Source organism: Schistocerca serialis, chromosome 5, assembly GCF_023864345.2.
Source record: "Schistocerca serialis cubense isolate TAMUIC-IGC-003099 chromosome 5, iqSchSeri2.2, whole genome shotgun sequence".
NCBI lineage: Eukaryota > Metazoa > Arthropoda > Insecta > Orthoptera > Acrididae > Schistocerca > Schistocerca serialis.
Genome location: NC_064642.1, coordinates 204,724,539 through 204,750,896, shown reverse-complemented (window position 1 = coordinate 204,750,896; position 26,358 = coordinate 204,724,539).

The following is a 26,358-nucleotide window of genomic DNA, read 5'->3' as shown; positions in this document are numbered from 1 at the left end:
GCCAAGATAGGCACAAAGCCCATGCCTATTACAGTAGTACAAGTTTATATGCCAACTAGCTCTGCGGATGACGAAGAAATTGATGAAATGTATGATGAGATAAAAGAATTCAGGTAGTGAAGGGAGACGAAAATTTAATAGTCATGGGTGACTGGAATTCGAGAGTAGGAAAAGGGAGAGAAGGAAACATAGTAGGTGAATATGGATTGGGGGAGAAAAATGAAAGAGGAAGCCGCCTGGTAGAATTTTGCACAGAGCACAACTTAATCATAGCTAACACTTGGTTCAAGAATCATAAAAGAAGGTTGTATACATAGAAGAATCCTGGAGATACTAGAAGGTATCAGATAGAGTATATAATGGTAAGACAGAGATTTAGGAACCAGGTTTTAAATTGTAAGACATTTCCAGGGGCAGATCTGGACTCTGACCACAATCCATTGGTTGTGAACTGTAGATTAAAACTGCAGAAACTGCAAAAAAGTGGGAATTTAAGGAGAGGGGACCTGGATAAACTGACTAAACCAGAGATTGTACAGAGTTTCAGGGAGAGCATAAGGGAACACTTGACAGGAATGGGGGAAAGAAATACAGTAGAAGAAGAATGGGTAGCTCTGAGGGATGAAGTAGTGAAGGCAGCAAAGGATCAAGTAGGTAAAAAGACGAGGGCTAGTAGAAATCCTTGGGTAACAGAAGAAATATTGAATTTAATTGATGAAAGGAGAAAATACAAAAATGCAGTAAATGAAGCAGGCAAAAAGTAATACAAACGTCTCAAAAATGAGATCGACAGGAAGTGCAAAATGGCTAAGCAGGGATGGCTAGAGGACAAATGTAAGGATGTAGAAGCTTATCTCACTAGGGGTAAGATAGATACTGCCTACAGGAAAATTAAAGAGACCTTTGGAGAAAAGAGAACCACTTGTATGAACATCAACAGCTCAGATGGAAACACAGTTCTAAGCAAAGAAGGGAAAGCAGAAAGGTGGAAGGAGTATATAGAGGGACTATACAAGGGTGGTGTACTTGAGGACAATATTATGGAAATGGAAGAGGATGTAGATGAAGATGAAATGGGAGATATGATACTGCGTGAAGAGTTTGACAGAGCACTGAAAGACCTGAGTCGAAACAAGGCCCCGGGAGTAGATAACATTTCATTAGAACTACTGATAGCCTTGGGAGAGCCAGTCCTGACAAAACTCTACCATCTGGTGAGCAAGATGTACGAGACAGGCGACATACCCTCAGACTTCAAGAAGAATATAATAATTCCAATCCCAAAGAAAGCAGGTATTGACAGATGTGAAAATTACTGAACTATCAGTTTAATAAGTCACAGCTGCAAAATAATAATGCGAATTCTTTACAGACGAATGGAAAAACTAGTAGACGCCGACCTCGGGGAAGATCAGTTTGGGTTCCGTAGAAATGTTGGAACACATGAGGCAATACTGACCCTACCACTTATCTTAGAAGCTAGATTAAGGAAGGGCAAACCTACGTTTCTAGCATTTGTAGACTTAGAGAAAGCTTTTGACAATGTTGACTGGAATACTCTCTTTCAAATTCTGAAGGTGGCAGGGGTAAAATACAGGGAGCGAAGGACTATTTACAATTTGTACAGAAACCAGATGGCAGTTATAAGAGTCGAGGGACATGAAAGGGAAGCAGTGGTTGGGATGGGAGAGAGACAGGGTTGTAGTCTCTCCCCGATGTTATTCAATCTGTATATTGAGCAAGCAGTGAAGGAAACAAAAGTAAAATTCGGAGCAGGTATTAAAAGCCATGGAGAAGAAATAAAAATTTTGAGGTTCCCCGATGACATTGTAATTCTGTCAGAGACAGCAAAGGACTTGGAAGAGCAGTTGAACGGAATGGATAGTGTCTTGAAAGGAGGATATAAGATAAACATCAACAAAAGCAAAACAAGGATAATGGAATGTAGTCGAATTAAGTCGGGTGATGCTGAGGGAATTAGATCAGGAAATAAGACACTTAAAGTAGTAAAGGAGTTTTGCTATTTGGGGAGCAAAATAACTGATGATGGTCGAAGTAGAGAGGATATAAAATGTAGACTGGCAATGGCAAGGAAAGCATTTCTGAAGAAGAGAAATTTGTTAACATCGAGTATAGATTTAAGTGTCGGGAAGTCATTTCTGAAAGTATTTGTATGGAGTGTAGCCAAGTATGGAAGTGAAACATGGACGATAAATAGTTTGGACAAGAAGAGGATAGAAGCTTTCGAAATGTGGTGCTACAGAAGAATGCTGAAGATTAGATGGGTAGATCACATAACTAATGAAGAAGTATTGAATAGGATTGGTGAGAAGAGAAGTTTGTGGTACAAGTTGACCAGAAGAAGGGATCGGTTGGTAGGACATGTTCTGAGGCATCAAGGGATCACCAATTTTGTATTAGAGGGCAGCATGGAGGATAAAAATCACAGAGGGAGACCAAGAGATGAATACACTAAGCAGATTCAGAAGGATGTAGGGTGCAGTAGGTACTGGGAGATGAAGCAGCTTGCACAGGATAGAGTAGCATGGAGAGCTGCATCAAACCAGTCTCAGGACTGAAGACCACAACAACATCATCAAACGGTTGAATAAAATTCATTGAACCGTAACAGTATGCAAGTTTTAAAAAGTTAAGTTGCATCTGATACCCAAACTAAAAATAAATTAACAGTTCACAGTATAGTGGGAAAAAAGGAAAGTGTAATCAACTAGGTTAAATAAAACTTTAGACATATGAGTACAGTTTTAGTTGTCACACGCCTTTGAAGGAAAAGTAATATTGACAATATGCAGAAGTGTTAAGTAACTTAACCAGCCCTCAAGTAGACTAAAGCCCTAAGACTAAATAGTTATCTTGGGACCAATATTTTGTTACCAGTTTACAAACATCAGCATCTTACTAAAATAGTCCTTACACTTCTAAAAATGAATATTGGATTGGATAGCATATAATGTATTTACTGATTCATTAATGTGAAATGTATCAGATTATTTCACTGCTTACTATAAAACTCAAATGCTACATGTATGTTATTTTATTAATGGCTACTTTCCTTTTTTACAATTGTATCATGCCACCTTAATAGAAATATGGAATTTAAAACAGCAATATCACAGTTACCATTCATCTGAAAGTTGCTATGCCTATGCGTTCTGCACCATAAAAAAATCAAATCTAGAGCCTGCACAGGATACAGTGGCTGATGCACAGTGACCAATTTTCATCCAAAGCACTGGGCAAGTTTGTTCATTTATTCAGAAGGGGAGACCGACATTGCTCGACAGCTTTGAGCCAGTTTGATATGCACTGCAATGACAGAATCGAAGCACACGTCCTGCAATCTTGTTCAAATGATTTTATAGAAATTATTTCGTAATTTTTGCATTACTTATGGCTTTCTATGTCAGCTTCATGATGACATGCCAGTCATTTTGTTAATAGTCACAGTTATTGTGATACTGAATTTTAGTAAGACAGTGCGCAAAATTAGAGAAACTTTGCAGTGAAAAATAGGGATCATTAAGATTTTGCCTTTGGTGCACATTATGTAACACGTTGCTGCATATGAAATTAGGCTAATATATTGAATTTTTCTTTAAACGTAGGTGGAGGTCTCTAACTGGTACCAATCTCGAGAAAATTGATCTGATGTAGCAAACTCTTTTGTAATATCACACACCAGTGATAAGGCCAGAATTCCTAATATTTCATAAACGGTTTGAGATATCGAAATGAGATTTTAGCAAATAATAGCATGAAATGAGGAGAGCATCTTGCCACGTGGTTGCTATACAAAACTTCATTATCTAGTGTGTTATTCCACTAACTGCAGACTTTTTCAATTAAAGAATGTTAATGGCCATCGACAGCTAGTTAAACGAAAAATGCTGTGGGTTTTGGAACAGCATAACTGATGACAGTATAGGTTTATTTTTTTACTAGAAAGTGCTTTTTTGTAAGCAATGACCTTACTTTTCCTCAGTTCCTCACTTAATAAAATTAATAAACTATTGCTTCAGAATTCTCTCACACTTGCACCTGCACAACATTTTAGTGGGGTGACTGTGCAAATTGTGCTGTGTTTTGGCAACAGAAGCAAATTTTAATATGGCAACAAGAGGAATGTAGATTTTACTCAAAATTCACCACTCATGACGTTTCTCTGAAAGTTACTAATGGTTAACGAGCTGCTTTCATTATTCCAGCAGAATTCTTTCTAGATACTAACCAAAGCAGAGGTGACAGTAGAGTTTTGAATGGTCACCAAGCAAGTGTGGGCATGGAGGGGCTCCGCTTAATATGTATTTACAAAAAATGTGAGCACAGGCTTGAGTTTAGAATGGCATTTCCCCTCTAGCACTCGACATTTCCCCTACAACACCTGCCCGCAACCCTCACCACTAACGCTCTCTCAATATGTACCCTGCTGACTACACATCCTACCAGCCACGGTATTCTTCCCACAGTCTACCTGCAGAACTCATTTATCATGAAAAGTCCAGATTACTTGGCAGTAATGCTTATATATTTTTTATATTTGTGCCTAGCAGAGATGCACAGTGTTGGATATTCTGTGTTGTGATGAAAACTGATTCTCATTCAACCACAAAAAACTTCTTTATGCTCCACTCCACATCAAACATTCATGACGTGTGAAATGAACTGGGGTTCAAACCTGGTTCACTGTCTTTCATGTGAAGTGCTCATCCAGGCTGAGCCTTCTGAAAACATCCCTTAAGTCTGTGTGTCAACCTGTTACTGATTTTCTCCTCCTCTTCTAATGACCCATACAGTTTCACCTGAAAAATCTGTCAAACTGTCAACTCTCTGATAAATACTGTTTCTTTATTAGCTTATTGCTACTATTAGTTAACTATAAAAAATGTTAATATAAAAGTAATGTTTTGTCTGTGGTGAAACCAGTATATTTGTCATTCAGAAACTTTAAGAAATATTTTAAGTATTTAATTGATTTGGATTTCCATTTACACTCTTTTTGTTTTATATGTCTTTCCTTTGGGCATACAAACAAATTAATGTTTTCGTGAAAAATGAAAGACTCGTTGCAGTGATTTAAAAAATGATCTTTTTGGTTGTGAATTTTTTGTTTTTTTACTTTTATCAGAAGTACCCTCTGAAAGTAATTTTCCAGAGGGTGACCTGCCTTTTCCTAATAGATCTGTGGAACCCTTTACATCAGGTTCAGTTATGAAAGAATTGTCCTCAGTCCCATCAGTTATGTCTGATGTGGAGCTGTTGGTGTTTCCAATGTCTATAATTTGATCTCTTGTACTTTTATCATCATATAGAGTAAAAGACTTTTTGTCAGCTTTTGAATCTTGTTGTTCGGTCAGTGTCATATCAGACTGTCCTGCTACAGGCAGAATATTTGAATCAATCAGGTCTTCAATTATTAGTCCCACAGAGCTCCAGTATACCTTCTTATTGGAAAATGTATTACTTGAGTTTTTGTTTTGATATTCATCAGCAGCTGTATTGACACATGACGTACTGATGCTGTTACTAACAGCAGTATTATTACAACTAGTTGCATTATTCAAATGTTGTTGAATGTCATTAACTTGATGAAATGTCTGCAAAACTGGTCTTCTCCCAGATACAGTTTCCTTCTTATCACTCAAACTGTCACTTGAACTGCTCATTACTTGGTATCTATGTTCCAATACACTAGTTTCAGTTTCCTCATTTTTATCCACAATGTTTTCTTGGATCTGTTGTCTGCTTTGATCTCCAAGTGTATCCTCTAATATACAGTCTGGTACTGCATTTACCTCATGAATACTTTTGTAATGTGTAGATTTGCAGCCAGAAGAGAGATTATGCTCAAGCAGCATCTGGATGTTATTCTCATCTTCTGGCTGAATGAAATTTTGAAAGTGATACTCTGCAGTATTTCCAGAGAGTGAAGAATATTTCTTGGAACTGCCTCTAGTCACATATGTTCTTTCATCCATAACATGTTCTAAATTTATAAATTGTGATGGTGAACCTGCTACTGGGTGCAAGTGAAGCTGATCATTAGTCACAAGTATTTTATTATTAGGACTATTACCTTTTGATGCCGAATCCACTGAGTTGTTGTTATATGAATTTTCTTTTATTCTGTACAGCTCACAAACACTCTCAGAATCTGTTACCTCACTGAGAGGCTCCTTTTGTTCATCTGCCACTGGCCTTTCTTGCATTTTGTTGTAGGTGTAATCTCTTTCATTTTTATGTGACATCCAGGCTAAATGTTCAGAAGAGCTATCTGCACAGATAACTGAATAAGTAGGGTATAAATTAGCTCCTAAGGGCTTTTCCTCCCACTTTCCACATGTTTCTGGGTGGTAGTGCTGTGACACCTTTTTAACAATCTGGCTTGAGGTTTGTTCATCACAGTGAATGCCATTGCCTTTTGACTTGCATGTTTGCAAGTTCTGATTAGCATTATCACACAAACTGCTAGAGGTACCTCTATTTTCACTTTTATTTTTGGAGTACACACACAGATGATCAGAGCTGCTTTTCTTTAGTACATGCATATCATGTTCGACATACTGAGCTTCTTCTTCTTCATCATCATCATGTAACTTACTGAATTCACCATTCTTTGTGCTTAAGAGGTTTACGTCACCATATTCACTTTCATACCGTGCTATTAAATATGAATTATAATCATTTCTGTAAGTTGCAGTGTCTATATTTAGCTCATTTAGCTGTTCACTTTGGTGGCCTTTGGTTATTCCTTCACTGTGGACATTGAAAGTAAATGAAAATGGACCACTGTTCTGTCCTCCACCTGCATCATTGTAAGTGTTGAGGAGATGACTTTCTTCAGAAACGTCATGCATTTTGCTTGCCATTCCAAAATGTTTCACACCCCATTTGGTATTTTTAGATTTTTTACTTACTGTAATTTCACGTCCTGTCTGATGATCATTATCATATAAGCTTACTTTGTATGGATCTATTACTCTATTATTTTCCCTAGTAATTTCCAGTGGTGCAGTATTAGTATTCGTAAAGCGGCCAGTAAGCTGCAAAGCATGAATTAACTTCACAATTTCAGCCCTAAAAGGGTTAACATTGTCCCCTATGTTAACTTCCTGTATAGGTTGTACCTTTCTTCTTTGAGAGATATAGTCATCCACAAGAGGCTTCTGCATCTGTATTATAGTCATCAGCTTTCCCCATGATATCCCTGTAAACACACAAGAAATGCAGCAGGTAATAATACATAAAATAACACAAAATAACAGATAGTACTTAGTATTAAATAAAGACTGAAAAATACATAACTGTTGGGCAGCAGCAACAGCAGCATCATGCACACACATAAACAAGAGCTGACACTAATGATAATCTTTGTAAACAGAAGATGCTTCGCTCAGTAAGGAGAGGAAAGAAGAAAAAAAGGAGACTGCATAGGATTAAGTAAGGACGTCATAATGATCCCCAGTTGAAAAAAGACAGAGCAGGGCAGGGTGAGAGAGAAACCAGCAATGAAATTCCAGAAACAGACAAGTTTTTTTGGAGATTTGAATGAACTGAAAAGTAGAGGCACTCAATGGTCAACAGGTACATAAAAATTTAGCAATTGATTACAATCTTGTTTATGTGTCTGTCTACTGCTCAATGCTTCAACTCTGGGATGAGTGGCTCTTTTTCCATTATTTAATCCTGGGTGAATTGAGAAGACAATAGTTAACAAGAGATAAATGAAGAGTGAACTGAAACCACAAGTAAAGATAAGCTACAGACTCTGTGCAGCAAAGAAAACTAACATAAAAGGTAAATTGTGTAGAACAAAAGTGGGGGTGGGAGATATTGGGGAACTTGTGTCATTCCCCCTTCCCTAGGAACTGGAGCACAGAATTTTTATCCATTACAGAATTATCGTACACCACGGATAGTCAACAGTTATATGGAACACAGTCAGTTTTTTTGTGTCTTTTGAAATTTATTTCTTGTGACATGAACTTCTAGAAACTGACCAACTCCTTTATTTTTTAAATAAATGGCAATTTTAGAGTTTGTCTCCCCCCCCCCCCCCCCCCCCTTCTTGGCTGAATTTCTGGGACTCCAACGGTAGATGTCAAATAAAAGAAGGGATAACAATAGAAGGAATAATAAGTGAAACTACAAAATATGAGACATACCCAGAAATAGGTAAAAAAATTAAATATTGAATTGTAAGAAGCTGATCACAAAATGAGGAAGATGTGAAAATAAAAGGTGGCTAACAGTAATAGTGAGTGTGGAAAGAATTAAAAGTAAAGTGTGGTTCCTTTACAGGAATGAATTTGAAAGCTCGTAACTGCTGGATTGCCAAACAATAAATTTATAGCCAGTATAGGATTTACACTCAAGAGCAATTGAATAAAAGGTACCTACTGTACTAGATAGAGAACACGCACCACCCTTCGTTCATGAATATTTCAGTGTATCACATGATGAAGGTTAGTCAGCTATACCACTGACATGACAGTTACACACAGTTGGGCATGATGCACAATATTAGCAAAAATGATTATGACAGATCGTTGGTGCCCTACATTTGGGACACTTCAACCCCAAGATCATGCAGCACTGGACATCTCACATGCCACAATGTCATGTTACTGTGATTACCTTGTTGGCAATGTTTTAACGACACAAATCACCATCGTAACAGTGGATAAGCAGGACACAGTACAGTTAATCGCTTGTCAGTTCAGTGCTGGGCAACAAAAACTAGTTAGCAAAGACCTGACGGATGAGTCATGGTATATACTGGTATATGCATATAGCAGGTAGGAGTACGTTGGAAACCACACGAAGTGCTATACTCCAGTTGCCAACAGAGTACTGTTCAGGCAAATGGGAGTTTTTTTTAAGTGAGGTTGGAGACTGGAGGGATAAGGGGGGAATGAAATGGGGGCCCCGATGTGACTGCATTTGTCTCACATCAGTGAATAGTACAGGAAATTACTGTCCAATCAGTTGAATTTGTCCATCTTCGCCACCTGTCATGTAACCTGTACCTTCGTACCTTCAGTAAGTTGTATCACGCTCAGATTGTTTCACAATAATTGAAGAAGATTAGGAAAACTCCTCCAGGTCACCTCACCACAATTATGTTGAGCACATCTGGGACGACACTGAGTGAGATGTGGGTTTTTCAGACACAGCTCTATCCAATCTATATGAGCTGTGGACAGCTGTAGAGTAATAACGTCTCATGATAACTTTCCAGTGTTTGTTCCTTGATGTGTCATTACCATTATTAGCCCATCCAGGGGGGCCACAGCTATTTTGTGGGTACGTGTGTGGTGCGCATATGGACCCAAGCTATTGCCGCCTTGGGTGCATTCCCTTCCTCATATTCATTCCTTCCAAACCTAGCTCCTAAGACTGTTGCTCCCTCCTCCCCACACACCCCTACTCACTCTGTGTTTCCCTGTATGAAGGTACAGCTATTTCTTTGGTTCTGCTGTTCCTATTCAGTCCTGCGTCTCATGTTTCCACTTTCCCTTTTTCCGGTCCCCCTTGGGGTTTGACCTCGCTTTCTACATTTTTAGTGGCTATATATGGTCTGGTGGCAGCTGCAGGACCTACTCTGTCTATGCTGATGATTTTTGCATTTATTTTTGTTCATTCACAATGGGCATTGCTGAACACACACTGCAGGGAGCAATACACTGACCAGAATCGTGGGCTCTCCTACAAGGCATCTGTTTTTTACCTGCCAAGACCTGTGTTACATATTTCTGTCGTGATCATTCATTCAGATCTCTACCTTAATGGCCATTCCCTGAATGTGTTGGACTCTCATAATTTTTTGGGACTGGTCTTTGATGCCCAGTTGACATTGATTCCCTATGTTCGTCAGCTAATGCGGTGACGTGTTGGTTGCACCTCAGTGCTCTTCTGTGCCTCAGCAATCCAACTGGGGCACGGACCACTCTATTTCGATACAGCTCTACACAGTCACGTCTAGTTACAGTAGCCTCTCATATGGCTTGGCATCACCTTCGATGTTACAGATGATGGACCCTAGCCCCATGATCAGCCTCCTAATGGAGGCAGGGTTCCACCATTGTGGGTTCTGTGAGAACAATACTTGATCCCTTATGTCTTACACATCTGCTTCCTCTTTCCAGATATGGAGATCCACCTCCCACACTGGCAGACAGGGGATTATGATCACCATCCACACCAGGTCCCTTTTCTCTGAACTCCAGTTTTCCCTTCTACAACCTCTTCTCCAGGCCCACCCACATACACCTCCATGGTGCATCCCCCATACACATGTCTGTCTTGACATATCACAATGTCTGAAAGACTTGGCTCAGCCTGAGGTCCTCTGCCACCAATTCTACTCCATTCTCAGTGCGTTTTGGGGTTCAGAAGTAGTCTATACTGGTGGCTTCATGGCTGCAGGTCATTCTGGCTTTGCTTACATTCATGCACATTCTGCTCCTTGCTGGATGGTTGAAGTGTTTTCACTGCAGTTTGTAGCCATCTCTAATGCTCCTTAGCATATCTGTTCCTGCACTGATGAGTCCTTTCTCACCCGTGGTGACTCTTTGAGCAGTTTATAAGCTCTTGACCAGTGTTCTCCTCGCAGTCCCTTGGTTCTGACTACCCAGGACTTCCTTTTTGCCATCAAACAATGAGGACACACAGTGGTCTTAGTATGGACCCTGGGTCATGTTGGGATCCTGGGGAATGAACTCACTAAGAGGCTAGCCAAATTGTCTACCACCAAGCCAGTTCTTGAGATCCAGTTTCCAAAATTGGACCTACAATTCTATCAGGAACAAACAAAATTCACCCAATCAATTTATTATCAGCAAATGTGTCTGGTACCAAGAACTGGTCGGATGTAAACCCACCCTCTCTCTTATTCAGACTTGGCACAGTTAAAGCCAAACTTCAGGGCGAAACCTGACACAAACATACAGATGGCAGTGTTACCAAGGAATACATGCTTTCTTTGTTTGCAACAATTTGTTCCATTCAAGAACAGAAATGGCCCAAATCATTGCAACTGTACAACATTGAGACAAGGTTTCTGTAACCGAAGTGAGACTAAGAAATTATGTGACCAGAATAGTACTCAAAAATTTAATATATAATGGGTTCCATGGTAAGTTTCAACAATCAACCCTGTCACTAGTTTTAACCCAAACAATAATCTAACTACTACTCAACGACCAATGAAAATTACAGCACTGCAGCTTAATAAAATCAAATATATAAAATACCCCACTGCACAACATAATCCACAAATCAGCCTATATTACCCTAAACTAAGTCATCCTAAACATATAAACAAAAATAAAAATAAATTATATATCCCTCCAAAGCTATAAATTTCTTCAATGAATACAAGAACATCATATATGCATACCATTCAATTCCATATTCTCATAAGACAATCCCATGCTGAACTATCTCCACCCCCACACACCAAAAAAATTTGGTGTGTGACCAAATCACAATCATCACTCATGAAAAATTGAATCAATATTCATATCATTATAAACAAGAAGAAAAATGCCACTCAATATCCCTCTCTCACATTTACGTCCTATCATGTACATATAAGTGCTGTACAGTGGTTACAACTGTTGTAGCCGGTATCGCTAGTCATTATGAGAGAAATAGTTGTGTCAACCAGTTGTTCCACAATTTCAAGTACCACTATAGATAAACATGAAAACCACTAGGCCAGCCAGAAAATTCTTAAAACTAAACACATATGTAAATAGTATACAGCAAGGAGCCCTTTGAAAAAAAAAAGAAAAGAAAAAAAACTTAGCTAACATACACACTATAAGGGGGGTAGTCTGTGTTGTTGCCCCGGATGATGATTACATGAATATTTTGTCAGGACTTGTAAGCGGTGGGTCCTTGAGGTGCCGCGATACGTGAACACGAGAAGTAAGTTTAAACAGTTTTATTAACAAAGGCGGATTATAAAACATGCATGCTACATGGACCCATCATCAATGTGTCTGACATCCTAACACCGGTTAATTATGGTCGTATCGAAAGGCTCCATGGTGAGCTAAGAAAAGAGACATATTCGCGCCCGAGGCCACGCTAGTTAATACTGCCTGCTGCGAATGGTGACCAGTCACTTACTCTGCGTCGCAGTGCGGCCAGACGTGGGTCTACTGACAAAGCGAATCGTCAGCATTCCAGACAGGCTGACTGGCGAGCGCGCGTTAATGCACCGTTAGGCTGCGCGCAATCCGTAGACCTCTACATCACTCTCTCCAGAGAAAAATTGCAACCGTAGGTGGCACAAGATGAACTCCTGGGCGTAATGAATCTATTTCGCCATTTGTGGCATCAGAAGGCATTGCAACTTGTATTTCATTTGCAGACACAGTAACGTTAGGTACAGAGAAACATGCCTTCAAGATGACAATTTCATACATGACAAATGCTGTTGACAAAAGACAAATTAATAAAAGCAATAAAAACACAATACTGACAATCAAGTAAGCATTAAAATTACTGGATGAATTGAAGGACTTAATTCTATTTGCTGCTTCAATGAAATTTAACGCATTTGAAGAGATTACATTTTCATGGATGTTCTTAAGCAAATTATTGTCTTCAGAAAAACTTGATAAGGAATGCTTTCCATTATGTTGATATGTATGAATCATTGTAATTAACAGATAACATTCTAGTTAATGGCAAATGTCCAGTTGCATGAAATGTAGTTGGCAACACACTAGGCATATCAAATAGTTCATATGATAAATCACAATGTGTGGCATTCAAGATTAATCCACTATTGTTAAATTTTAGTGTAAAGGGTAGCTCAGGTGTATTATAGTTTTTACATGTAAATGTGACATCAAGGGTGAAGTTAAATGAGAAAATTATACCTTCAGAACATTGTTTAAGAAATGGATGATAAAGATGCGTTAAAATTCTAGGGCAATCATCTCTTGGGGGATGATTCATAAACAATTCTTTCTCACGGCTGTACACTCTACTGCCGATTCAGGGCAAATTAACTTATGACTACGTTCACACATACGCAGATCATTTTCATTTAGGGACACAAAATATCTTCGATCCTTGCTTATCAGAAGATAATCATTCAGTACATAATTTACATGAATACCTGCCTGTCTCCATTTCACAGGGTAAGTATAAACCTTATACATTTCAAAATTATGCTTTGATCTAGCAATGGGAATAGAAACAACAACAGTTAATTCATCTTCGATCTTTAAGGAGTGAGTGGTGGTTAACTTTTAGTAAGCATATAAATTGTAAGAGTTAACAAGGTAAATCATGGTGTATGTTCCATCTTGCTTTCGTTCAATTGATAGTAGGATCTGTAAAAATTGTTCTGGATGTAGTAGTACGCTGCTCAGACAATCATTTGAACTACTTTCTAAGGCTGTTCTTAAGTTAAGGGCATCAGTTCTAGCATTTGATAACGTATCAGTAATCCTGAACAAAAGGGTGTTTAAATCTAAGTGTGCACTCACAGCCTTTAATCCTTGGAATAGTTCTTGAATATTTGCGTTTGTTTCATTATGAAGTATGTGGAAATGTGAGATAAATTGCTTTACAATCTGTTCAATGAAAACTGTGTGATTAGTAATGGTTCTTTGCATTTTCTTTAATACGATAATTTCATTAGAGAGGTTCGTTGAATCTGTACTGGACTGTTGTTCAAGAGCTAATATTTTACCTTTAACTTCCAGTAGATCTAAACTAGTTAAATTACCAAATTCAGTACGAAGGATACTCCCTCCAAAATCAAACTAGGCTTGTTTATACCTAATTAAAGTTTTATGTGGCAAAAGCCTTAAAAAACAGTAAATCTCTTGTTCATAATTAGCAAATGTAGACTCTACCTGCATTTTGGCTGTGATCCAGTTATTATACCAAGATGTACCCATTTCCAAAATTGTATCATTACCCTTAACAAAACGAATTAGGTCAATTTGCTTCTTTACAGAATTGAACTGCTACTGGATGTCACTCAGATTGTACTTGAGGACAAGTTTTGTATTACTTGTTGAAACCACCATGTCTGATCGTGGTTCAAACAAAACACCTATACTCTGTGATACAATTACTGCAGCATTAGTGGAATCCGCTACCATAGCAAGCATTAGAATAAAAATGAACATGGTTAATTAGTTCTAAATACTAGAGTTAACAATGAACATAAAATAAATGAGTTTCTTGGGGTAACCTGTGAAATAAAAGGTTTAGTTTCACTTGTACACTTGTGCAGTAGCTTCAATATTAAATTTTCACAACACATTCACATAAGCACATGGCTGGAATAAACACACGCATTGCACTCCCACACACTACACACATTTATGCAGATTGTAGGGGTGTCTGGAACAGGATCGCTTGGAACGTGACGATGCCTCGGCCTGCGACCTCGCGATTCTCGCTTCCTGGGTTTGAGAACAGCAGGTCTGTCTCTCGGTCAGTCCTTGTCATCTTGTGATACTACAGGAAATCTACCCAGAAGTGGCTTTACACGATTGACATGAACGACAATAGAACAAAAGGTCAGATGGAGCTTCAGAGTGACTGGCATCAACACCTCCAAGATTGGATATGGTCCTTTCCAAAACTTCTGAAACTTTTTGACTTGATTCTTCTTTGACACAACATTGCTCAGCTTCACAAGATCTCCAACTCGATACTGTGGCACTGCTGCTTGGCGGTCGTGTTGTCTTGCTTGCTGAAGAAAGGATTGATGATTCCGCTGTTTCACTCCCCTCCGTGCTTCCTTTAGCGTGCATGCTAGATCTCTTATGTGTTCATTGCTGATTCCGGCAGCCGATCGTGCAAAGTCAAAGGGTGAATGCATTCTTCTTCCGTAGACGATCTCATATGGACTTAGGCCAGTTGAGCTGTGCATTTTGGCATTGTAACAACTTACCAAGTACAGTAAACAGACATCACAATTGTCGTGTTTGCTGCTCACATAATGGCTAACCCTTTTCATAATTGTTCTGTCGACTTGCTCGACTCTTCCATTGCCTTCAGGGTGTGCTGGTGTAATCCTGAACTGAGTTATTTGCATGAGCTTACAAGTCTGTTTAGTAATTCACTCATAAAATTCATTCCTTGATCACTAATCCAAACTTAAGAATCCATTCTTTTACAAAAACCTTAACTATAGTCTCAGCACTCTGATCGGGTATTGGTGTCATGAGACGGTATCTAGAGAAATGATCTAACATTGTCAATATGTATTTGTTTCCATCTTTAGTCTTAGGCAACGGTCCTACGACATCTAGTCCTACTCATTCAAATTGTTCACTTGTTTCTGTCAGTTCTTGCAATGGCGCTCTAATTTTTCCTACATTGTTCCATCTGTTACAGGAATCACATTGTGAAACAAACTTGAAAACGTCAGCTTTACGACTTGGTCACCAAAACATTTGAGCTATTTTAATGTTTGTTGCTTTTTTACCACAATGTCCTGATAATAAAGAATCGTGTTGCTCTCTCATGATTTTCTCTTTCATGCTTTCTGGAATAACTAGGCGGTTTCCTTTACTGGTGATTTTGTACAGTAAGCCATCTATTTCAACAAAATGTTGATCATTTTTCCATAATTTGCATTGTGGATCTTCTTCCTGAGCTGCCTTTAACTCTTCTTCTCGACTTATTGTAACACAAACACTGACTTCTCAACTCATTGCATCAGAATTCACATGTTGTTTACCAGGTTGGTGAATAATCTTAAAATGGTACTCACACAGTTTTAATGGCCATCTTGTTAATCTGGAACTTGGATCCTTTAAGCTCAATAACCATTTAAGTGTGGCATGATCTGTAATAACTGTAAATTCTCTTCCTGTTATGTGTTATACCAAAAACCAAAGCACAAAGCTCCTTCTCAGTAGCAGTATAATTACATTCTGCTTTGTTTAATTGTCTGGAAGCAAATGAGATTGGATGTTCATGACTATCAACTTCTTGAGACAAGATTGCACCAATGGCAAAACTGGATGCATCGGTTGAAAGAATAAGAGGTTTACTGAAATCCGGATAGGCTAACACTGGGGTCGTGGTTAGAGCAGTTTTAAGCTCTTCCATTGCCTTTTTGCATTCTGTTGACCAATTAAATGTGAGTCCTTTCTTCAGTAGCTGTGTCATTGGACGTGCTATATTTGCATAACCGGCTATGAATCATGTGTAGAAATTTGACAATCCCAAGAGTGATTGTAGTTCTTTCAAATTCTGTGGTTGAGGAAAATTCTTTACATCTTCAATTAATTTTGGATCAGGTCGAACACCTTCACTGGTTATAACATGACCAAGATAGATAACTTTACTTTGTGCAAAATGACATTTATCTATTGATAAAGACAGGCTTCCTCTTATACGCTCAAAAACAGCTTGTAGTCTCTCAGTATGCTGCTTCATGTTTTCACCAAAAATTATTACATCATCAAGGTAAACAAGTGCTTGTGTTGGGGTGAGACCTCATAAAACTGAATCCATCAGTCGTCGTAATGTAGCTGGAGCATTACGAAGTCCAAATAGCATACGAAGATACTTGTATACTCCTGTTGCTGTTACAAATGAAGTTTTTGCTTGATCATCTGGATGCACTGTTAACTGGTGATAACCATTTGTTAAATCACATAATGAAAAAAATCAACATCTGCCCCCAACTAATCCAAGGTTTCCACTAAATTTGGTAAGGGGTAAATGTCGGGTGTGGTCACAGCACTCAAAGATCAGTAATCAACACAAAAACGGAACTGTGGTTCTCCTGAAATTGATTTCTTCTTTACAATTACAACAAGCGAACACCATGGTGGGGGTGAAGGATTTCTTGGTTTTATAATTATGGCTTCTAATTGTTCTTTAACCATGTCTTCTACCAACTCTCTTTGACTAAATGGTATTTGGTAAGGTTTCTGGGTGATTGGGGCAGCGTTCCCTGTATGAATACGATGCTGAACTAAATCAGTGACAGGTAAATTTGCACGTTCTCAGAATAATCTGCATACTCCAGCAAAACAGGTGCTAAAATCTTCTGTTCATCAACTGTCAAATGTCCTATCTTTTCCCAAATCTTGCGCTTCAGTTCATTATTAACTTCACCTTCTCATTGCAATTTTGCGGTACTGTTACAAAAATCAGTGTTTATAACTGCAGCATTTGTTACCTCATCTGGAATCTGTATTACGTCATTTTTACTTATGCTCGACACTTCAGCAACTTTCGTTCCTCATGGCAAAACAACATCCTCATTGCTCATATTCGTTATGGTAACCAGGACTTTTGCGACATTCTGTCTCCCCATTGTAGTGACACTTACACTTCTAGCAACATAACAATGCATTGTATCCAATAACTCACTTTTCTCGGATCGCTCAAATAATAACGAAGTTCATTCCTTGCATCAGGGAAACTTAACTTCAACATAGGTAGTCTTTCCTGCTCCCTTGGGAATTTGCTGCGGCTGATAAATTTGAACATCAACTTGGACGGTTTGAACTGACGCATCGTTTGGGCAGTCCATTCCCACGATGTCAGTATTGCTACTCCTTTGAGTATGATCTGAAGAACAATTTCCTAGGTTGTAGTTACTACGGTCTAGTCTGATCTTTCTTTCTTAGACAAATATCTCTGCCTCGTTAGCGAAAAGAAATCAAATCCAAGTACACTGTCATAACGTGTTTCGTTATTTGAAACTACTTGCACCCTTGCCGTGTATTTATCTTTATTTTCACCTCCATTTTGGCCTTGGTCAAGAATTAATTCTATGTCAACTTTTCCACAGTTACATAGCTTTCCTCCATTTAACACTCACACTTTTAATAGCAGCGGTTTCAATTTATCCCGTTTATCTATGCAACACCACATTAATGAGGTCTGTGCTCCTGTGTCAATAAGTAGCTTGATGTTTCTCCCACGATGTACAGCACCTATCACATTTCGGTCTGATTTTCGCTGGAACTAACAGGAATCACTGTCTCTGGCAAGGGGCGGACAGAGTGGTGGCCCGTATGTCCCCGTACTCATTTAAAGATCTGTTGTTCGCATTACCTTTCTTCTTGTTGTGACAATCTCTCGAAACATGACCCTGCATCCCGCAATGATAGCAGATTCGATTCTCTTTACAACCCTTATGCTTGTGACCCAGGTTATTGCGTCTGTACCATTGTACTGTTGTGTTGAAAACTCTACAATCTTGTTTTTGCATCCCATTTGGTCGTCTTAGTGCTTCAACGAAACCAACAGCTGATTCTACTTCTTCCTGAAACGTTTTACAGTGCACCAATCTAACAGCTTTGCTTACTTCCTCTCCATGCAACCCATGAATAAATGTGTCCAAGGCTCTCTGGTCGGCTTCGAACAACTGAATTCGATTTTCATTTTCATCTTCTACTAACTCGTACATTTGGGCGTTGATGTGTCAAATTCTGTCAGCAAGCTGCTTGATAGATTAGTCTCATCGCATTCACAGACTGTGAAGCTGCTCTCTGTAAAATCTGATCGTGTTTTTATGTTTAAATCTCTGAACAACAGTTGTTCTAAACTCATTGTAATCTTCTGTTTCCACACATGTAGGCTACATGCTAATGAAATCTTGTGCTGTTCCCTGAATTCTTAATTTGGCAACCACTAGCTTATCGGAATGTGTCCACAGGGCAGCACCTTCAAGTTTACGAAAAAACACTTTCGCATCATCTTCAGGTTTCCCGCTAAACACTGGTACTGAAGGCAATAATGAAAAATTCTTTATTGTAGTTGTACCTGTACTGCATGAACTATCATTTGACAAGTCTCTCGGAATGTTACGCTTGCTTCTTTCTGCTTTTAACTGCTAAATCTCTTCTTGCAGTTCATTAATAACAGTTTGTAGATCGACAATGTTACTCTGACTGGATTGCGACATTTCTTCTAATTTAACGCCAATGAGTCACTCAAATGTAAAATAAAACTCCATCACTGCCTTTCACATTCTAGCCAAACTGGAGTAGACCAACCTGAATTCCAGCGTTGGATGTCCTCGCATGGTCAGAAGATGTTCACGCAGCTGCTGCTTGAAGTTCATGTTGTACTGCGCCTCTTCAGGACTTTATATTTTCCATAATTATCCCCATGCTGACACCTCTTCTATAAGGGGGGTAGTCTGTGTTGTTGGCCCAGATGATGATTACATGAATATTTTGTCAGGATTTGTAAGCGGTGGGCCCTTGAGGTACGGCAATAAGCGAACCCGAGAAGTAAGTTTAAACAGTTTTATTAACAAAGGTGGATTATAAAACACACACGCTACACGCACCCATCATCACTGTGTCTGACATCCTAACACTGGTTAATTACGGTCTTATCGAAAGGCTCCATGATGAGCTAAGAAAAAGAGACATATTTGCACCCAAGGCCGCGCTAGTTAATACTGCCCGCTGCGGACGGCAGCCAGACGTGTACTCTGCGTCACAGTGTGGCCAGATGGGCGTCTACTGACCAAGCGAATCATCAGCATTCCAGATAGGCCAGCTGACGAGCGCATGTTAACACACCGTATGGCTGCGCGCAATCTGTAGACCCTTACAATACGATAAATTATCCTCTAACTGCCTCCCTCTCTGCCAGTGGTATAGGGTATTGCTTGACCTTAATGGGTTCATGTAGATTCACTTTGAGTGAATACTCAAAATCAGTTACTTTCCCTGGTTTTTCAGAAAACACCTCTTTCTTTTTACTCAATAATTGATATAATTCTGCCTTCTCAACCTCAGAAACCCTTTTCTGCCATTTACTTTACTCCTTATCTCTTTCTCAACCTCCATCTTATGCATTAAGCACTGTGCTACATGCAAACTGGCCACCAGTTTTCAATCATCAGTGCATTTTTGAATTTAACCCTTTTTCGTCCCTCAACAGTATTCAGTTCCTCCATCTGATCCTTACAATCTACATATGCCTCATATTTACTCAGGAAATCAATCCCCAACACCAGGTCCATACTTAAGTTTGGGACCACCAAAAATGAGTGACTAAATACCTCACCTCCAATAATGTTTACATCTAGAACTACCTCCTTTCTCACTGGCTTACTGGAAGTTCCTGTAGCATTTTTAATTCTCACCCCTGTGACTGGAACTTCTTCTGTTTCCCTGTTCTTAATATGATCATAAAAGCTCTCTGCCACCCCAGACACAGAACTTCCAGTATCCACCAAAACAGTTCCACAGACTCCTACCACACCAACAATTATTATTGGCTGCACTTTTTTCAATAAAATCATGCTTCAATTCTGTTTCGGCCAACAATTCCTCCTCTGTCTCCTGAATGCAATCTTTAGTTCAACTGGTTCAAATGGCTCTGACCACTATGGGACTCAACTTCTGAGGTCATGAGTCCCCTAGAACTTAGAACTACTTAAACCTAACTAACCTAAGGACATCACATACATCCATGCCCGAGGCAGGATTCGAACCTGCGACCATAGCAGTTGCACGGTTCCAGACTGTAATGCCTAGAACAGCTCGGCCACCCCGGCCGGCGCAATCTTTAGTCACGGTGCACACCTGCTCTTTACTAAAAGATTCAATATCCTTATCCCCTGAAAATATTAAATCAAAGGCCTCTTTAACTCCACAGTTTCCTACACTCAACCCCCCTAGCTTTCTAGCAACTCTATATTTTTCTTCCTCCCAGGTCTCTGGTATCAACTGCTGGTGCAACTTTGCAAAATTAACCCAGTCATCACCATCATTACCACACTCATCTTTCTCCATCCATTCAGTATTTAGCTCGTCACGCATGGCTATCTGTTTATCATTATACACTATGAAATTTTGGATTTCATCAACATTCTCACCTTCGTCACTAACTGTATCATTATTCACAGTATTATTACCACCTATACCATCTTTTCCCATCATAAATACATGTTCTTCAGTCAATGATTTAATATCTTTTTCCCCATTAACTCTTTCCCACCTATTCATTATAAAATCCGAACTTGGTTGGTGGTTTTGGCAAGTTCATAATTCCACATAACATTGTCCCTGCAGCACTGCCCTTGCCAATGCAAAACAAGCCATACACAACCCTAACATTTATATCATACACCTTCTTTCCACTATTACCACTACAAGGAATACTGTTATAATTAGAAAACAAAACTTCTGCAGCACATTTGTTACACATCAATAACATTTTACACGCCAAACCAATGTGTGAAGTTATTTTCAATTCCAGTCCTCTTTCTTTGCAAACTTGGCATAATATGTTATGTTTCAAAATATTAGAGAGCAAGGAAATGTTAATTAAATTTCATTCACATCATTACTGTCACTTTCATAGTTTTCAAATTTTTCTTTGCTGTCACAAAGTTTCTTGCTGGAAGAAGTTCTATCACATTCATTTGGAGTAGTTGGTGGAGCAGTCTGAGCAGCATCTCCCTTCGAAACAACACAAGATTTCTTCTTCCATTCATTGTGCCTTTTCTTAAACACTCGATTGCTGAAACGGGGCATATTGATACCCACAAAGCAAATATGTAAAACAGGTGCGAGCAAAATTAATCAAATATGCAAAATTGAACAGCTAAACAACACAAAGCAAACTCCACAAGTCAACACACATGATATACAGTTTATGTTTATCGATATGAACAGTCACTTGTCACAGAGATAAAGCCATACAATGTTGGAAAGCAAAACACTGTCTAATTCCACGAAGATACCCTGCTTGCAGCCAGCAAGCGGTGCCATCAGAGGTGACATGCCAAGTCGCTACAACCACTTACGCCACGCGTCAACTTTGGAGCAGTAAAACACACACTTAAAATTCACTTAGAAGGGTGAAACTTGATTTGTTTTATTCAGAAAACTCCAAATAATTTTATAATTAAAAAAAAACCATTAATTTTGCCATCTTCATCATTCCGGCTCCATTAAGTTTTCTATGATCTCCCTAAATCTCTTCAGGCAAATGCCGGGATGGTTCCTATGAAATGACGTGGGCGATTTCCTTCCACATCCTTCTCTAGTCCAAGTTTGTGTTCTGTCTCTAATGACTTTGTTGTCAACAGGATGTTAAACACTAATCTCCTCCTCTTCCATTTTAATAATCAATTCAAAAAACAGTAAATTTGAATCAACCCACAATTTATTAGCATGCTGTATGTTCCCCATGTACACACATTAAGATAGTGGCAGCAGACTGATCATGCTACCCAATGGGCAGTGCTCTCAGTGATGGAATTCAGCCGTCATCAGGGTGTTGCTTGTCATGGCCATCCGATTATTTTGTTGCCCTACATCTGAAGTAAATGGGAGAAATGATGGGGTTCAACGTATTAGCCACCATTATGGTTCATCAGATTTTCTGTCACACATATTTCCTAGAACTCTTTAATATTGGAGACCCTAAATGATGTTACTGTGACCAAAATTATTGTTCTATCATACTCCATTGAATGTCCGGTGGAGGTACAATGATCAGCAGTAACATAAGGTAAGTATAGCACTGATTTTCAGTACAGCAGTCTTCCACAGTGCACTTGTTTTGGCCTGTGTAAGCCACAGCACTTTGACAAGGTATTGCAGCATCCAAATGATAGGATGCTACAGTGACTGGTGTACTGAGGTCATATCGAGGCTGATGATTGAACACCCAAGAGACATTGGTAAGCTGATAACAGAGGGTAGATGTCTGTTTGATGCAAGAAGGTGTTATTAAAATGGTTTTACAACATTAAACATTTATTGCCCACAAAATACAATAGTTGATGCTTCAGCATTCAGGCAGCCAGTATGGGCAGGAATGGTGGTAGTGTACCACTGTGGAAAGTGCTAATCAGCACTCGTCCTGTAATCAGAGGCATGTTGGCTCAGCAGCAGTGATGTCACAAGGCTGGTCACATTGGCTCCACATGATGACAAATGATGATATGCTCCCAGATCCTGCTGTTTAAGGATCTCCGTCATATGCCAGATGGTGGTGGTCACAGCTCTCCTACAGGAAGGACATGCTACTCCACACAAGACCAAAGGTAACTAGACAAGAAGAGGGTCGACCAACATAGGGGTGCCCTCTCAACAGACTGTCTGCAAACTGAACAGAGCTCCACCAGAACAGAAGTAGTATTTAATACAGGATGAGTTTGTATGCTCTGCTATGGTGGAGTGCCAATGACATCATTTGTTCTGGATTTTCTATTTGGTCAGCTCTCTTGGTCTTTTTAGGATTTACTACTTCACCATTCAAATGCACTTTCTGCTGTTTCAGTAAACTAAATAGTTACTCTTACATTCGACTTAAGCTTTCTGGCAACACTCTGCATTGTCACCAGTATCACAATATCTCTCCATCACCATGAGGTCATTTTCACTGCTAGATTGGGTGCTTAGCTCTTAATGGTGTTGCAACAGCTTCCATCTTCACTACTAATTCATCAGCGATTCTTTCTCACTGGCATTTGGGCTGGCTATTGACTTGTGTTGCTCTGCTTCTAGCATTGCCAAGGAGGAACTTGGAAATTTTTCTGGTTTTGCCAAGTATACTACTTTTCTGCGTAACAGTACTTTGTAAGAGTCCAGCCTTTCACAATAACAAATCGTTCTTCACTAATCCCAAGGGGTCTGAAATTTTAAGTGGTGAGTGGAAAACCACTTTAAACTGAAATCCCTGGATGATTCTGGCTATCTTGAATGTAATATTGCCAACAAAGGGAAGAACAGCTAGGGAGTTTCTTCATCTACTTCATGGCTTTTTGCCTTTAACTGATGGTGCTCTGTTAATCTGTTGGCTTTTCTCTTTATGTGGGTGATCTCTTTAAGCAGATTATCTGGATTTAAGCCTATGTAAGCTCTGTATGTTAGAGTTTTAAGCACACTCATAGTTTGTAATGTGTGAAGACCGCTCAATGTTTTCAAACACAAACTGATATGATTGGGCTTACCACAAATTGAACTTCCCAGATCCATCATTCTTCTGCCTACATAAAACCTCCAGGAAAGGCAGACAACCATTTTTGTCTATTTCCATAGTGAATTAAATGCTCTTATGAGTGCAGTTGAGGTGATATAAAAACTCTATTAATCTATTTTGTCCATGAGGCTACACTTCGAAAATACCATCTACATACCTCCCAAAATACCTTGCCAATGTGGTATGACTTACAAAAGCTAGGTGTAGCGAGCTGGGATTTGACCCATATGCTGTGTTCTCTGGTCCCTAGAGTAACTAAAATTCTTTCACTTTTTCATGCTATATACAAGGTGTCCCCTTTATCTTAACCACCCTAAATAACTGTTTGTTCAGATGCAAATTACAAAATGTTTCAAGTAAATGTTCTTTAGCCATCAAGGGAACATCAATGAGCATGAATGCCTTCATTGTAGCTTTGTTTTTTACAAAGATATGAACAGTGGTATGACTTTTTTAAATGGCACCCTGTATTTTTTATTCGGTTATTCACTTCCTCTCCTACAGACCTATTCAAAAATGTATCACAGTGCACCATTCACTACATTTTGTAATTTGCATATAGACAAACAGTTTTTTAGGTTGGTCAAGATAAATGAGACACCCTGTATATCATCTGTACAGGATTATGTAAATTATTATCTGTGCAAAATCTCATGTAAACTTATACCTCAATTGTTTATAGTTATGTTCCTTATTAAAATAATGCAATTAGTGTTGCTGAAAGCTTTGACATTTAAAAGATACAGATCATTATAATTATGACATCAGGCAATAGTAAAAAAACACATGACATAAGAAGCAGGAGGGGCGTTATTGTTACCAATCACTCAAAAGTAAGCATCCCTGACTTTCCAAGAACACACCTGAAATCCTCTGATATTAAAAGATCAAATCCTCCAAATTTCAGTCAACTGTTTTGTTCTAAAGACTGCAAGATTCTGAACTCTGATATAATTTCATTGTGGTATTTTTTGTAAATCATTAATTAATTCAGTTGATAATTAAGATTTATAATAATTTAGAATTATAAAACGTTTTTCAAGCTAGATACTATATTTGTAAATAGGAGATTCCTAAAACCACCTTATAATAGTGGTTCATGTACTGTTGTGAATTGCTGACCTGAAAAATTTTATTAGTTTGGTGCATAACTTTATAGCATTTTTGTTTTCCATGGTGGTATTCTGGTTGCTATGGGTTTATTTATAACTGTCATTTTTTTATTTGTAGTTCATTATTGCTATATGAGTTAACATATTGTCATTTTATCATTTGGAGGCAGTGAATGGAGCTGGAGAAATCTGAACATTTCTGACATTTTCATCTTTTCGAGTTCAGTAGTTGGGTGACAGCAGCAGAGGCAGCCAGAAACATTTGCAGGGGTGACAACAGTGGAGCCAGCCAGAAACATTTGCAGTGTATATGAGGATAGTTCCAAAGGAGAGAGCATGACAAGAAAATGGTTTTCTCGTTTTAAGGAGGATCTCTTGACATTAGTGACCCTCCACATTCAGAAAGATCTTCAGCGTTTGATGAAGACCGTTTAAACGCATTAATCCACAATGATCCACATCAGTGTACTCAAGAACTGGCAGATGTGGTGAATCATGATCATTCCACCATCTTGCAGATGCAGTCTAAAACAACAACTAGAAGGAATAGATGAAGTGATGCTACTTCACAATAATGCCTGCCCATATTCTGCTAGCTGACAAAAAACCACTACACAGGAGTTGGGTTGGGAAGTCATTCCTTCCCACCTTATTTGCCTGCTCTTGTGCCCTCAGACTTGCACCTTTACTGCTCTCTATTGAATAACCTTCAAGGAAGTTCCTTTCTGCATGAAAATGCACTCCACACATGGCTTGACAAGTTCATCATATCAAAACCATATGATCTACTGTCACAGAATCGAAAACTTACCCTAGAGTTGGCAGACTGTTGTAAATAGTGAAGGAGAATATATTATTGATGACTAAAGTCTCTGTTATGCGTACCTGTTGAGTTTATTAAACTTAAGGAGAAAAGCTACGAACTTATGCACCAAACCAATACACAATCTAGTCAATAGTGAAAACTTGGAGTTTATGGCAAATATTAGAATGTAACGCAACACAATTTCAATTTCAAAGCATTATGTAATTTCAGAGTTCACATCATCTTCTTATGCCTGTTTTCATATAGCCACTCCCCTCCCAAAACTGACAGTTTGCGGTCAGCCAATGTGCAGTAAACATCCATATGCCAGATGGCACAAACGTCCACATCCGACCCATACACCATTAACATCTCTATGTCAGATCGTGTTAGGCTAGTATATGGATAAATTATATAAATCAGTTTGCATTAAAAGTTTGTGACTGGCACTTA